General features: G+C 42.3%; 1 protein-coding gene across 1 annotated transcript in view; it reads left to right on the forward strand.

The window, feature by feature from the left end:
- Nucleotides 1-16,154, forward strand: part of LOC128697886 (zinc finger protein 594) — a 108,767-nt gene that overhangs the window by 49,216 nt on the left and 43,397 nt on the right. The window lies entirely within an intron of this gene.

Below are 16,154 nucleotides of genomic sequence, written 5' to 3' on the forward strand. Positions count from 1 at the left end.
AGAGAATACAAAGCAATGTGAAATGTTTTAATGACATTTTAAGACAATTTTGTTATAAAATCTCTTATGACTGGTCATTTGAGCAGGAAAACCCGAGAGGAGCATATACTCTGTTAGAAATATACATGGGAAATATTTATCATGTAAAATAGCACAGATCTAAAATAACAGTAAGGGAAGACAGAAATACACTTAAAAATAATAGTTTATTCTTACATGCTAATGCACTTAAAAATATAAGTTAGATGTTTCCTATTTGTGTAGTGCACTTAAAAATAGAGGTTCTTTTATTTCTACTTGTCTAGTTCATTGCAGTAGATTCTCATATTACACGAATTTATTTGGCACATTTTTGTTATTACACTGTTGAAAAATTGTGGCATTATTTTATACAACACTTTATAAAATTAACTTAACACGGTTCGGTTAGTGGGAGGGGAGAAAATTTGGAGTGTCACCCATGGGATATTTCCCTAGCTCAGGCCGCTGCCTGACTGTGAGTGAGACTACCGTCTCCACGGTGCTGCACCAGGCTTCAAGGCAGCAGAGGATTCTTTCACCTTACCCCTTTGTGGTAATGAGTCAGGTGATTTCAAGTGTAAATGCATCATTATTTACCACTGAGAATCCTTGTGCTTTGAAAGGTGTAGATTAACCCTTTCAGGGTCGAGAGGCCCTCTCCTAATCTTGTTCTCAGGGTCGAAAATTTTTTGGAAAAAAAAAAAAAATTTTTCTTATGAATTGATAGAGAATCTTTTCTCAATCATAAGGACACCAAAAGTATGAAAATTGATGGGAAACTTGCGGAATTATGCTCTTACAAAGCTAGAGGTCTCGACGATGTTTACACATTGGCGATTTTGCCCTATTTGAGCCCTGTTTTGGGCCAATTCCAGTGTACTAGTTGACAAAAATCATAACTATTTTGCTAGAATTTCATTTTTTCTATCAAATGAGTACAAGAAACCACCCATTTACTGATTTCTACTACCCAGTAAAGTGGTCAGAAATTGGCAATTTTGCCAATTTCACACAAATTTCAAAAGATGCCAATTTCCAAATAGGGTCCAGAATAAACAAGACAGACATTCCTGGCACTAAAATAACATTTTCCCTGTTCATTAGTCATGCCCCCAGGCCCCTCTTACATTTCTTTTGCTTTCCACTTTGAATTTTTATTCTCACAAAAAATAGAAGATTTATTGTTATGCAGACTACTGCATTAGTGTAGAAATATCATTGCACTTGTGAAAGAATATTAGACTCACCAGTTGACATGTATTGGACGCTTGGCATGATTTGTTTACTTTTGAATTTTGGCAAAAATCGAACATTTCTGCTATTTTGACCTCAATTTCAAGGTACTTTTCATTGTGAAACCAATCAAAAACATGTCAATTTCTGTAATATGTCTTCCATTCTATAAAATGAGACCAGGGAAACTAGAATACAACCATAAATGTCATACGAAAATACAATGCGAAGTCGTTGTTTTAAACTGAAAACATGGTCTATGGGTCACATAGACCCATTCTTTCATATGTAGGCCTACCAGCTTTCTCTTGCTAGATTTGAAGGCGCTGGAATTTACGCATACTAGTACGTCAATAACCCTGGTGCGTAAAACATACTAGTACGTCGGAAACCCTGAAAGGGTTAAAACACCTTACCAGTAATTTGGAGGTCAAATCAGTCAGCATGGATGACAGAAGAAATATTTATTGACTGGTTTAAGCATCATTTTATTCCTGAAGTTAAGTTTTACCTGCACAGCAAGAACCTTGCATTCAAGGCTCTTTTCATTCTTGATAATTCCCGTACTCATCCAGAAGCTTTGCTGGATGTGTCCCCACATGTAAAAGTTGTATTTTTACCTCCAAATACATCTTTAATACAACCACTGGATCAGGGAGTTATTAAGTCATTCAAGTGTAACTACAGAAGAAAAGTGATGAAAAAACCAGGTGCATTAATGTACTCTGACTCTAACCTGGCAGTACCAAGCTTTTGGAATAATGTATAATATACTGCAGGGTAAAAGAAGCCAGACCTCTTCAACGGGGGCCCCTTGGCATGGTAAAGAGGCTCTTGGTCTGATCAATTAGACCTGTCGGTCTCCTTCCTCAGACTGAACCTAATTACCCCCCATTCCCCCTTCCCTATCCCATCCTCCCCTTTTTCCTTTCCTCCTCCTCCTCCCCACCCCTCCCTTTTGCCCTTCCTCTTTTTGGCCTTTGGGATTTTTTTCCCTCAGGCGCGCTAGTTCTTAGGTAGGGGAAAGGGTACCGGGGTCCATCCCATTCCATTGAGGTTCTTGGCAGTGGCGTAGTTTGCCGTGGAATCTGGATCGCCTGGGGATGTCCCGATCCCTCTCCGGTATCCCGGAGGGTGGCTTTGGGTGTCTTTCGGGCAATGGGTGTATCTCTGGAAGCCACCTTTCGGATTCCGGGGGTGGTGGCCGAGAGAGGTATGCTTTGTGGCAGATATCCGGCCGCCCTCTCTTTTGTCCACCGAGGTAGCTCGGCAGATGTGAGGTTGCTATCCCAGATTGCTGGTTTACTGGCATGAAGGGTAGGGTATGGCACGGGTTCCATGCTGCATCTGCTCTACTTGCGGTGCTGAGGTCCTCTTGGGCGCGGATTGAGATTTCCGGCCCTTTCATTCCTCCTAGGAACTATCCCTCCCCGGTCCCCCCTTTTTTTATTCTTTTTTTTATTTTTATTTTCTTTTCCTCTTTCTTTTTTTTCTTAAAAAACAAAAAGAAAGAAGTAACCTAACCATGGAGTTCCCAATCCATGATCCCACTACCCCTGGGCCCCTTCTTGTTACCGCACCCCGTTCTGACCTCGCCTCGTCTTTTGACCACTCTTCGGACACTCCTAAGGCCCTTGTACCTCTTGCTGCTGCTGTTTCGTCACCCGCTTCAGGTGCCAGGGTTTCAACTGACTCCTTTGATTCGTCTGACCTCCGCTCTCCTTTGACTATGCTTCCGGCCTCTCCCTCTACGGTGTGACAATTTTCGAATAGCCAGCCCGTCCCACGTCGGACCAACTCTGGTCCCACTTCTAAATGCCAACAACAATCTCCTGATGATGTTACTTTGTTACCTTCCCATTCTTCTCGGAAAAGACTGACACATCCTGCACTCTCTCTCCACACTCAGTTTCGGACCACACAATGGACTAAATTCTTTACTTTAAGACCGACTTCTTCTACTGCCTATCTTTCCAACCATAGTATTGGCAAAGCGCTCCTACGCCATGTTGGTAGAGATATTTCCTTTCATGCTCTTAAGAGTGGTACGTGCATCATCACAGTCCGGAATGCTACCCAAGCTCATGATCTTTCTCTTCTTTCACATATCGATACTATTTCTATCACTATCGAAAAACATCATTCTCTCAATTCTTGTAGTGGTACTGTCATTCTGCCCTATACCATAGTCCAACAGAATTTCTGGACATGTGGCATTGACATTCTCGAACAGCTGAAACTCCTGAAACTTCCTGCCCGTGGGCGGAGACGATACCCTTCCAGTGTGGCTCTTTTAACTTTTGACAGCCGTGAACTCCCATTCTCTGTTTATGTAGCAGGACATCGGTTACAAGTTCAAAAGGTGATCCCTACACCGCAACAGTGTAGAAATTGCTGGCGATTTGGCCACCCAGTGAAATATTGCAGATCTGTAGCCGATTGCCCAGTCTGTGGTGTCGATGACCATTCTAATACGTCTTGCAGTCAACCTCCCTCTTGCCTTAATTGTCATGAGGCTCACCCTTCGTACTCTTGCCATTGCCAGGTCTACTTAAATGAACGGGAAATTCATTGCCTCAAAGAGGCAGAAGGTCTCCCTTATGCTATGGCAGTTTCTCATCTCCGCCTCCAAGGGAGACTACCCTGTGTTTCTTATTCTCGTGTTTCAAAACATCCCCCCCACTTCTGGGGTCCCATCTTCTGCAGCCTCCTCTGCGGTTGCCCCTCCCATAGTTACTCTTGTATCTAATTCTTTTGCTGTGCTGGGCTCAGACGTCCCTACTTCAACACCTCAGTCTGTTCTCACTTCTTCGTGTTCTCCCTCACAAACCCCGGTATCAACAAGACCTCGTACGACACCTCCTCCCAATCATCCCTCTACTTCTCAGAAGTCCAAAAAATCTCCTTTAACCTCTCCTTCCCTTCATCACCTCCACAATTTATCTTCCCAGTCTCTGTACCTGGGTCTTCCCCTTTCACTGGCTCTGTTACAAGTGTGGAGGTTCATCCTCCTCCTCGTACTGTGCCTTCCTCCCCTGTCCCCTCCCAAATTTCTTCCTCTTCTGCCACCTCCCAGGTTTCTGCCTCTTCTGTCCCCTCCCACACTTCTCCAGTTCTGTCAACCCTTTCGCTCCCCCCCCTACCTTGGTACAGTCCATTACAGTTCTGATCTTTACTCAAACTCCTCCTCCTTCCATCTCCAGTATTGTCTCCCATATGACGTCTCTGAACTCTGAAACACTTGAAGCAATCTCTGAATATATTGCAGAGACCAAACCATCAATTGACACTGATCCACCCTCTGTTCCTTCTCTTTCCTCTTCTCCATCTGCGCAACTCCTTTCTTCACAGCGCATCGTTTCTTCGCTTCTTGAACATTTTCCGCTGCCACCGCATGTGGACTTTTCTAACCCCTCTAGGCCGTAAGTACCCTTACCTGCGGATTTCTAGTATCTTTATCATTGTCAATCATGGCCTATTTACAGTGGAATATACGCGGCCTCGGGTAATTGGGGTGAGCTTCAGACGTTGCTCTCCCAATTTTCCCTTGTTGGTGTTCACTTACAAGAACCAAAATTACACTCTGCTGTTATCTATCCCATCTCAGGCTATAATTTATTGTATTTTTCGGATCCTTTCTCAAATGGGACCTTTAATGAAAGTGCCCTTCTTCTACACACTGATATTCTGTACCATCAACTATTTGTTCGTACTTCGCTGCATTACACAGCAGCCCGTATCCACCTGCATAGGTGGTATACACTGTGTTCTTTGTATCTCTCTCCTTCTCGATCATTACCTATCCCGGATATTGCCTTTCTTGTTTCGTCATTACCACCACCACTTCTGTTACTTGGCGATTTTAATGCCCATCATTTCCTCTGAGAGGGGTCTCACTGTGATTGCCCTGGCATTCAGTTAGAGGCTTTTCTTGCTTCCCACCCCCTCCATGTTTTAAATACAGGTACTCACATCCATTTTGATCCTCTTGCATCGATCTCTCAGTCTGCTCTTCCTCCGCCGCACTAGACTTTACCTGGTCTGTTCTCCCGGATTTACATGACAGCGATCATTTTCCAATCATTCTTACTTCCCCTTCATATTCACCACCTCTTCGTAACCCACGCTGGCAATTTGATCAGGCAAATTGGGACCTTTACTCACAACTAACTGTTTGTTTTTAGTGAGGTTCCTTCTTCATCCTCAATTGATGAACTTTTACACCTCTTCTCGTCCTCAGTTTTAACCGCAGCTTCTCATTCTGTACCCCAAACCTCGGGCAGGCATTCTCAGAAATGCATGCCTTGGTGGTCTCCTGCTTGTGCTCGTGCAGTACGTTTGAAATGCGCTGCGTGGGGCAGGTACCGATACAATAGAACCACTGAGAGACCTCTTGATTTTAAGCAGAAGCGTGCGATCACTCGCTGTGTCATCCGTGACGTTAAACGCACTTGCTGGCGAGATTATGTCTCCACCATCACCTCTGCTTCCTCTATGAATGCAGTCTGGAAAAAAGTACGGAAACTGAATGGTAAATATTCTCCTGACCCGGCTCCTGTTCTGCAGGTTGCCAGTGTTGATATAGCAAACCCTCTTGATGTTGCCATTGAAATTGGCAATCATCTGGTCTGTATTTCTCTGGGGCTCCATCTATGCCCCTCGTTTCTTTCCTCAAAGTCTGCCAGAGAGTTAGCACCCTTGGACTTTTCTTCTCTCAGAGAGGAACAGTATAATGTGCCTTTTACACTTCAGGAACTGGAGGCAACACACTCAGTTTGCCGATCATCGACAGCTGGGCCTTACGACATTCATAGGACTTTGGGTAATTTCAAATTTAGGTTGGATAAATGCATGAGTGAGAGGGGTTGGATTTGAGTGGGACTTGCATGTGAGTGGATAGAGTTATCAGAGCTTATTTCTTGGGTAGCATTGAAAATTGGGTTGGGCAAATGTTTTGTTAGTGGGATGAATTGTAAAGGCCCTGCCTAGTATGTGCCAACAGGCCTCCTGCAGTTTTCCTCGTTTCTTATGCTCTTATGTATGTTACATTTACATCAGTCAGCCCTTTTCAATCTTATTTGGTCACAAGGAGTTCTTCCACAGTTGTGGAAATCTGCCATTGTTCTCCCTTTCTGCAAACTGGGTACTACGGGACATGAAGCCTCCCACTATCGTCCCGTTGCTCCTACCAGTGCAGTTTGCAAAGTGATGGAACGTCTGGTAAATAGACGTTTTATGTGGTATTTAGAGACACACAACAGTCTTTCTACTCGTCAATATGGCTTTCATAAGGGCCGTTCTACCATAGACCCCTTACTACGCTTGGATACGTATGTTCGTAATGCCTTTGCAAATAACCACTCAGTTATTGCCATATTTTTTGACCTTGAGAAGGCATATGACACAACTTGGAGGTATAATATTTTGGTCCAAGCCCACTCCTTAGGCCTCCAAGGCAATCTACCATCTTTCCTTAAGAACTTTTTAACTGGCAGACATTTCCTTGTTCGAGTCAATAATGTGCTCTCCCTGGACTTTGGCCAAGCTGAAGGTGTCCCTCAGGAATGTGTTCTGAGCACAACACTTTTTCTCCTTGCTATGAATGATTTGGCCTCTGTTCTTCCATCCAATATTTGGTCATCACTCTATGTTGATGACTTCGCTATTGCTTGTGCAGGAGCTGTTTGCAAGCGCTGACTGTCACCTCATTACAGTTTCTCTCCAGCATGCGGTTGACCGTGTTTCCAATTGGGCCACCGCGCATGGGTTTAAATTTTCCAGTACCAAAACTCACCAAATTACTTTCACTAGATGCTCTGTCATCTCTGATCATCCTTTGTACCTCTATGGCTCCTGTATCCCTGAACATATTATATTCAGGTTTCTAAGCCTTCTCTTTGACCATAGGCTATCCTGGAAACCCCACATTACCTCTCTGAACTCAACTTGTCACAGCCTGCTGAACCTTCTTAACCCTCTCGGGGTTTCGGCTGTACTAGTATGGCTTACGCGCAAGGGTTTTTGACGTACTAGTACACATAAATTCTAGCTCCCTCAAATCTAGCAAGAGAAAGCTGGTAGGCCTACATATGAAAGAATGGGTCTATGTGGTAAGTGTGTGCAGCATAAAAAAAATCCTGCAGCACACGGTGCGTAATGAGAAAAAAAAAAAACTTTGACCGTGTTTTTGGTTTAAAACAGCGACTTTGCACTGTATTTTCGTATGGTATTTATGGTTGTATTCTAGTTTTCCTGGTCTTATTTTATAGAATGGAAGACATATTACAGAAATTGAGATGATTTTGACTGGTTTCACAATAAAAATTACCTTGAAATTGAGCTCAAAATAGCAGAAATGTTTGATTTTTGCCCAAGTTCAAAATCAACAAATCATGCCACGCATCCAATACACGTCAACTGATGAATCTAATATTCTTTCACATGTGAGCTGGTATTATTTATACCATTTCTACATTATTACAGTAGTCTGCATAACAGTAAATCTTCTATTTTTTGTGAGAATAAAAATTCAAAGTGGAAAGCAAAAGAAATATAAGAGGGGCCTGGGGATGTGACTAATGAACAAAGGAAATGTTATTTTAGTGCTAGGAATGTCTTTCTTGTTTATTCTGGACTCTATTTGGAAATTGGCATCTTTTGAAATTTGTGTGAAATTGGCAAAATTGCTAAATTCTGACAACTTTTTTGGGTAGTTGAAATAAGTAAATGGGTGGTTTCTTGTACTCATTCAATAGGAAAAATGGAATTCTAGCAAAATACATGTAGTTACGATTTTTGTTGACTAGTACACTGAAATTGGCCGAAAATACGGCTCAAAGTGGGCAAAATCGCCGTTGTGTAAACATCGTTGAGACCGCTAACTTCGCGACAGCACAATTCCGTAAGTTTTCCATCAAATTTCATACTTTTGGTGTCATTATGATCGGGAAAAGTTTCTCTATCGTTTCATAAGAAAAAATAATTTTTTTTTTTTAAATTTTGGGGACCCTGAGAACAAATCTCTGAGAGGGCCTGGCGACCCACAAAGGGTTAAAACCCTTGCTCATCTTTCATGGGGAGCTGATCGTCGCACTCTCATTCGCCTACACTCAGCCCTTATTTTATCGAAACTCGATTATGGTGACCAGATCTATTCAGCGGCCTCTCCTGCTACTCTTTCTAGCCTTAACCCCATCCATCACCAAGTATTACGTTTATGCCTTGGTGCTTTTTGCTCTTCCCCTGTTGAGAGCCTCTATGCAGAAGCGAATGTTCCATCCTTGTCTGATCGCCGTGATGCCCATTGCCTTCGCTACTTTGTACACTCTCACGATCTCTGCAATCCTTCCATTTATAGAATTGTCACTGATATTAGTAGACATTATTTGTTCGCCGCCCCTGTTTGCTCCATCCCTTCTCTCTTCGCCTACATTCGCCCTTGTCTTCCCTTCATTTACCACCTTTGTATGTTCATGTAGCATCTCACTTTCCCTACCCCCCTGGGAAGTTCCAGCTGTTCAGGTCTGTTCTTTCTCTCTCCCTTGCTCCAAAGCCCAACTGGCTATGGTGGCTTCCCGCTCTCTTTTTCTTGACCACTTCCACTCTCATTCTCATGCCATCGCAGTGTACACAGATGGCTCTAAATCTTCTGACAACGTCGGATTCGCAGCAGTGTTTCCGGACAGCATCGTGCGAGGGCATTTAGTATCTTCGGCTAGCATTTTTACTGCTGAATTGTATGCCATTCTTGCAGCACTTATTCATATCACATCTATGCCTGTGTCATCATTTGTGGTTGTCTCAGGCTCCCTTAGTGCTCTACAGGCTATACGGAAATTTGATACACCTCACCCCCTAGTTCTCTGTATCCAGCTTTGGCTATGCCGTATCTCTTCCAAGCATAAAGATATTGTTTTTTGTTGGGTCCCTCGTCATGTTGACGTACAGGGCAATGAACAGGCAGACACTGCTGCATGGTCAGCAGTACATGACCTACCAATTTCATATAGAGGTGTTCCATTTCCGGACTATCTTGTTGTAATAGCTACCCACCTTCACACCCATTGGCAATGATGTTGGTCAACTCTACTCGGTAACAAACTTCATTCTGTTAAACCGAGCATAGGTTACTGGCCGTCTTCTTGTCATCAGTGCTGAGGTTGGGAGACTACTCTCTCCCGTCTTCGTATTGGTCACACTCGTTTTACTTATGGGTATCTCATGGAGAGGTACCCTGTTCCTCTCTGTGAGAAGTGTCAAGTTCCAGTATCGATTAGCCACATTCTGTTAGACTGCCCTCTCTATCAACGAGCACGCAGAATTTACCTCCTATGTCGTTTCCGCTCTACTACTCTCTCTTTACCTTCCCTTCTCGCTGATGGACTCTCCTTTAATCCTGACTCTCTCATTGACTTCTTAACAATGACTGATTTACTCCACAAACTCTGATGATGATACCTTTTGCACTCCCCTCAGACCTTTCTACCTCAATCTCTTGCTGCCCTCTACCCTTTCACTATCCACTGCCCTGCTGTTCTCCGTAACCTATTACTCGTCCATCTCCCATTTACCACCTGATACCCTCGCTTCCTTCCTGCCCTGCAGTGCTGTGTAGCCCTTGTGGTTTAGCACTTCTTTTTGATTATAATAATAAAAGAAGCCAGAGATCCATTACACAACTTATGCACACTCCAATACAACCACTGACTTCATACTAGAAACTCAACCATCTACTTCTGCCGACAACCAACAGTCATCCACCTCAACCCAGTAGGTCCACACGATGCATCTCCACTCTTCACAATGACTGACATACACCACCAACCACAATTTAAGGTAAATAATAATATTTCTGTTGCATTTGTAGACTTAAGCAACAAAAACATTATCATTTTTATTTTTGTGAGATCTGGCTGTCTAAAAAAAAGTTGTTTGGCTTTTGGGGGGATTCCAGGAACATAACCTTATGGGAAAAATAAGTTCTTCAGTTTATATAACATGGATTTATCTAACACTGCATTGTCAGGAATGTAACTACCATGTAATATATCATAAATAAAATTCATTAAACACTGTCATTCATGAGAGTATCATTGATCTTTGAAGGGATGGATGTGGTTACAGTTAGTGTCGATGATCATCCTGTCATTGTTATGATGCTGACCTCTTCAAGGGGGGGGGGGCTTCTTGCCATGGTGAAGAGACTTTTGGTCTGAGGAATTGGGCCTTTTGGTCTTCTTTCTCCTACTGAACCTTATTGCCCACCACTTCTCCCTCCCCTGCCCCATCCTTCCAGAACATGCCACCTCCTTCACCCATCCCTCCCCTCTCTTTCCTTTTCTGCTTTTGGCCTTTGGGGTCTTCCCCTCTGAAATTGTAGCTCCTAGGTTGGGAAAGGTATTGTAGTCTGTCCCATTCTGCTGAGGCCCTTGGAATCTGGATTATCTAGGGATGTGGTGATCCTCCCTCCAGAGTCCTAGAGGGTGGCTTTCGGTGTCCTTTGGGTGACTGGTGTATCTCTGGAAGCTGCCTGTAAGTTCCGGGAGGTGGTGACCGGAGGAGGTATACCTTGCGATGGATTTCTGACCACCCTCTTTTTTGTCTTATGAGGTGATTCATTAGATGTGAGTTTACTGTTCTGGATTTCCAGCATACCGGCATTAAAGGTAGGGTAGCACATGGGTCCCATGCTGCATCTGTACTACTGGCCACACTGAGGGTCCTCTTGGGCATGGAGGGGATATACAGTCCCTTTCATATCTCCTGGGAGCTACCCTTTAATGTTTCCCCCACTCCATTTTTGTAGTAGGAAAAAAGTAACCTATCATAGAGGCCCATGCCCATGAATTTCCTCCTCCCAGACCCTTCCCTTCTGCAGTATCCATTATAGACCTTTGCATGCCATCGGTCCATTCTTTTGACCTCTCTTCCAACCCGGTACCTTCTCCTGGTAACATTTCATTGACCACCTCTGGCACCATGATTCTGACTGACCCTTGTGATACTTCTGAGCCCTGCCCAACTTTGACTATGATTCTGGTTCCTCCCCCTACATTGTGATGTTTTACAGATTGTACACACAGCTCAGGATGACCCACCTCTGGTCCCCAGTCCAAACGTCCTCGACCTGTTACAGGTACAGGTCTCCCTCAACATTCACGAGGGTTAGGGGATCAAGAGCCTCGCGAATGTTGAAAAACCATGAATGTATTGTAGAGAAATATAATACAATACTGCTTCCTTAACTTGCTGAACCATGAACAATCATAAAATACATGAAAATGTCATAAATTGTACTAAATGCATACATGTTATGGTTTAATAACATGTATGGTATTAAATACCACTGCCTCAACCACTGTGAGTCCCTACTACCCTCCCTCCGACCCCCACAACTGGCAGCTAGCCCTCCCACCACTGTGTGGTGAGTGTTTTGTTTGTTCATTATTTGCTATTAAACTACAGTATAAATAATGTAAACCCATTCATGACTGCATATTGGAATGGCTATTCGGAGAGTATTGGACGGTGACATCATATGTTTACTCTTGAACACAGCAAAGAATCAAACACTTCTGCTACTGCTAATAATAACAATAGTAATAATAATAATAATAATAATAATAATAATAATAATAATAAATACAATAGAATTGAAGATGGAAATTGTACAAAAATACGAGGGTTAAAGCAATAGTGGAGGAGGTGGTTGACACATCGTCAGTGTGGCTTTGTTGATGCTGGAGTGAGCATTAATCTCCGTGCTCTTACAAACATTTCACACTGACTCATTGTGTCTGGTGCTTGTAGATTTTTAAGAAGAGACTTGAATTTATAAACAGTGTTTCTTTTATATTCACAGGTAGTGAATTCCAGATTTTTGGGCCTTTTATGTACATTGAGTTTTTGCATAGTGTGAGATGGACACGAGGAATATCAAAGAGTGATCTGTGCCTTGTGTTATGGTCATATGTTCTGTTGAGGTTGGTAAGGAGACGTTTGAGGGGAGGGTTTATATCCGAGTTACGTGTTCTATGTATGTAATAGGTACAATAATAAGTATGGATGTTTTGTATGGTGAGTAGGTTTAGAGTTTTGAATATTGGTGGAGTGTGCTGCCTGTAATGGGAATTTGTTATCATTTCATAGACACATCCACTCCCAAATATGTGAATACATTCACCTCCTCCATACTCTCTCTCTCCAATCTGATATCCAATCTTTCATCACCTAATATTTTTTGTTATCCTCATCACCTTACTCTTTCCTATACAGTGGACCCTCGGTTGTTGGCTGTAATCTGTTCCAGAAGGTCGGCCTAAAACTGAAATTACCAAAAACTGAAATAATATTTCCCATTAGAATTAGTGTAAATACAATTAATTTATCTCTCACAATTCATCTAAAATGACATAATAAATAATATTAATAACACAAAAACATATAGTGGCTGTGGTGGCAGCAGCAGAGGCCACCACCACTATTCACACTGAAACAATGTATGTGATTTATAAATAAGAAATATTTACATGATAAATAAGAAATATTTGCACTATAAATAAGAAATATTTACACTTACCTTGGAGGAGATGCTAGCATTGGTTTAGGGTGGTGGAAGATAAGCAGGCGGCGTATGTTGTCATGGCCCTATATTCCCCCAACAACATTGGAGGAGTAAGTTTTGTGTCCTTTTTCTATCGCTTAATTGCTTAACTTACTTGATACACTGTTAATTCTACACTTTATCACTGGCTGGTCCTATAGCCTTTATTGATTCCTGCTGCTTTAATATTGTTCATATCGTAGAATCACTGAGTCATTGAAGAAGGCACATTCTCCCCTCTCTCTTTATCCTTCACTTTTGTACTTTGCTAGGAGTTCTTTCTTGAATTCTATTGTGTTTCTCACTTTCTTTACCAAAGGGCTGGCACTAGGAGGTTTTTTTGGGTCCATGGTGGCTTATTTTGTAGTTGCATTCAATCAGTAACCACAAAAAACAATGTATTATAGCAAAATGTTTGGATGAATAAGCACAAGTTTCCTCACTCACCCAGAGACACAACCAGACTGACTCATGAATGTGCAAGCAGCTGGCAGGCAGGTGTTGGACCTGTCCAATATGGCTGATAAGCAAAATAACAGTCGATAACTGGAATAAAATTTCTTCCAAAAAAACGGGTGATAACCGAGTTGGCCAATATCCAGAACGGCCATTAACCGAGGGTCCACTGTATTCACTTTTAATTTTCTTCTTTTACATACCCTACCAAACTCATCCTCCAACCCCTGCAACTTCTCTTCAGAATCTCCCAAAAGCATAGTGTCATCAGCTGAGACAGCAACTGTGACAAGTCCCACTTTGTGTTGGATTCTTTATCTTTTAACTCCACACCTCTTGCCAACACCCGCGCATTCACTTCTCTTACAACCCCATCTATAAATATATTGAACAACCACGATGATATTACACATCCTTGTCTAAGGCCTACTTTTACTGGGAAATAATCTCCCTTTCTCTTACATACTCTAACCTGAGCCTCATTATCCTTGTAAAATCTCTTCACTGCTTTCAGTAACCTACCTCCTATTCTATACACCTGCAACATCTGCCGCATTGCCCATCCCCCTATCCACTCTGTCATATACCTTTCCCAAATCCATAAATGCCATAAAACCCTCTTTACCCTTATGTAAATACTGTTCACCTATATGTTTCACTGTAAACACTTCGTCTACACACCTATCTTTCCTAAAGTCTCCTTGTTCATCAATCCCAGCTGCCTTACCCCCTTTCATTCTACCCACTGCCTCACGAACTTCCCCTACACTCTCAACTGGCTCTTCCTCACCCTTACAAGATGTTATTCCTCCTTGCCCTATACATGAAATCACAGCTTCCCTTTCTTCATCATCATTTAACAATTCCTCAAAATATTCCCTCCATTTTCCTGATACCTCGAACTCTTCATTTAATAACTCTCCTCTTCTATTTATATCTGCCAAATCCATTCACTCCCTAGGCTTCCTCAACTTATTAATCTCACTCCAGAACTTTTTCATGCTTTTTTTTTGCTTCCCTCTCTCTTAACCTCTCTTTTTTTCTCCATGTACTCTTCCCTCCTTGCATCACTTCCACTTTGTAAAAACCTGTAATATGCTAACTTTTTCTCCCTTACTGCTCTCTTTACATCATCATTCCACCTTGGCTTACAAATGCCCCACCATGCGAATATTTAAGGATACGAACCATCATTTGGTCGATTTTTGCTTCTGGACATGAAGGAAATTTCAGGATGCAAACTTACCCCTCAAGGGAGGTTCTGTAAATAAATAAATAAATGAAATATTTCTTTCTTTTGCAAAGGTTACAATGTGTGTTTGCATATAATTGGAGTAAAGAAAGCCACTATCATGCTGGGGCATTTCAGGCAGATTTAACCAAATACTTATAGACTACTAAGTCTAGACAGGTGAAATGTGTACTAGTAGTGGTTACCAATGTTTTGCTGATGGTGGCGCCAACTACTGGCAGCCTTTTGAAGTTTCTCCTTACTTTTATTATTATTATTATTATTATTATTATTATTATTATTATTATTATTATTATTATTATTATTATTATTATTATTATTATTATTACCAGGCCACTGGTGGCCTGGTGGCTAAAGCTCTTGCTTCACACACGGAGGGCCCGGGTTCGATTCCCGGCGGGGTGGAAACATTTCGACGCGTTTCCTTACACCTGTTGTCCTGTTCGTCTAGCAGCAAATAGGTACCTGGGTGTTAGTCGACTGGTGTGGGTGGCATCCTGGGGGACAAGCTTGAGGACCCCAATGGAAATATAAGTTAGACAGTCCTTGATGCACTGACTTTCTTGGGTTTTCCTGGGTGGCTAACCCTCCGGGGTTAAAAATCTGAACAAAATCTTAATTTATTATTATTCTTAGTATGTACGTGGTGATGGGCTCTTGATCTAGGGAATTGGATCTGTGCTCCAGTTCCTTAAATTAATAATTAATAATAATAATAATATAATAATAATAATAATGTAATATGTACATACTTAGAATAATAATAATTATAACAATAATAATAATAATAATAATATAATAGTAATAATATGTTGTCATTGTTAGACATTTCTCGTAATTTTTTTCATATTTTTGTGCCAAATGCTTCAAAATACAAACTGGTAACCCTCTGGGTGGCTGTAGGAACAACTGCTAGACCACAGCTATCTCAGTGCCAACCAAGGGTTAACCCTTTGAGGGTTTTCGTCGTACTAGTACGTCTTACGCGTAGGGGTTTTTGTCGTACTAGTACGCATAAATTCTAGCGGCCTCAAATCTCACAGGAAAAGGCTGATAAGCCTAGATGTGAGAGAATGGGTCTGTGTGGTGGGTGTGCGCAGTAGGAAAAAAATCTGGGACCCAGTGGTGCATTGTGGGAATGCCATCATAGTACACAATTTCCACCGTGCCCTGTGGTAAGAAGTTCCTCACTCCTCGGCGAATTGGGACACTTTTGTTCCCCAGTGACAGTTCTAATACAGATGGAAGTGACAGTGAAGATGAGTTTCAAGGTTCTGGTGAGGTTTTGACCGAAACTAATGACCATAATATGGGTAATAGTGAGGAAAACCCAGACAACCCACAGCCTTCCACCTCTGGTGCTGGGCCGTCATTCAGTTGTACCAGAATCAAAGAGGAAACTCCTATTTCCCAAAATCCCAGACTCAGATGTGAGCATTGGTGATGATAATGATAGTGATTATGAACTACAAGATCTTCAAACTTGTTCCAAGAATGGAGGAGGAGGAGGAGGAGGCAGAGGAGGAGGAGGCAAGAGGAGGAGGAGGCAAGAGGAGGAGGAGGCAAGAGGAGGAGGAGGCAGAGGAGGAG

The sequence above is a fragment of the Cherax quadricarinatus genome, unplaced genomic scaffold, assembly GCF_038502225.1.
Source record: "Cherax quadricarinatus isolate ZL_2023a unplaced genomic scaffold, ASM3850222v1 Contig401, whole genome shotgun sequence".
Lineage (NCBI taxonomy): Eukaryota > Metazoa > Arthropoda > Malacostraca > Decapoda > Parastacidae > Cherax > Cherax quadricarinatus.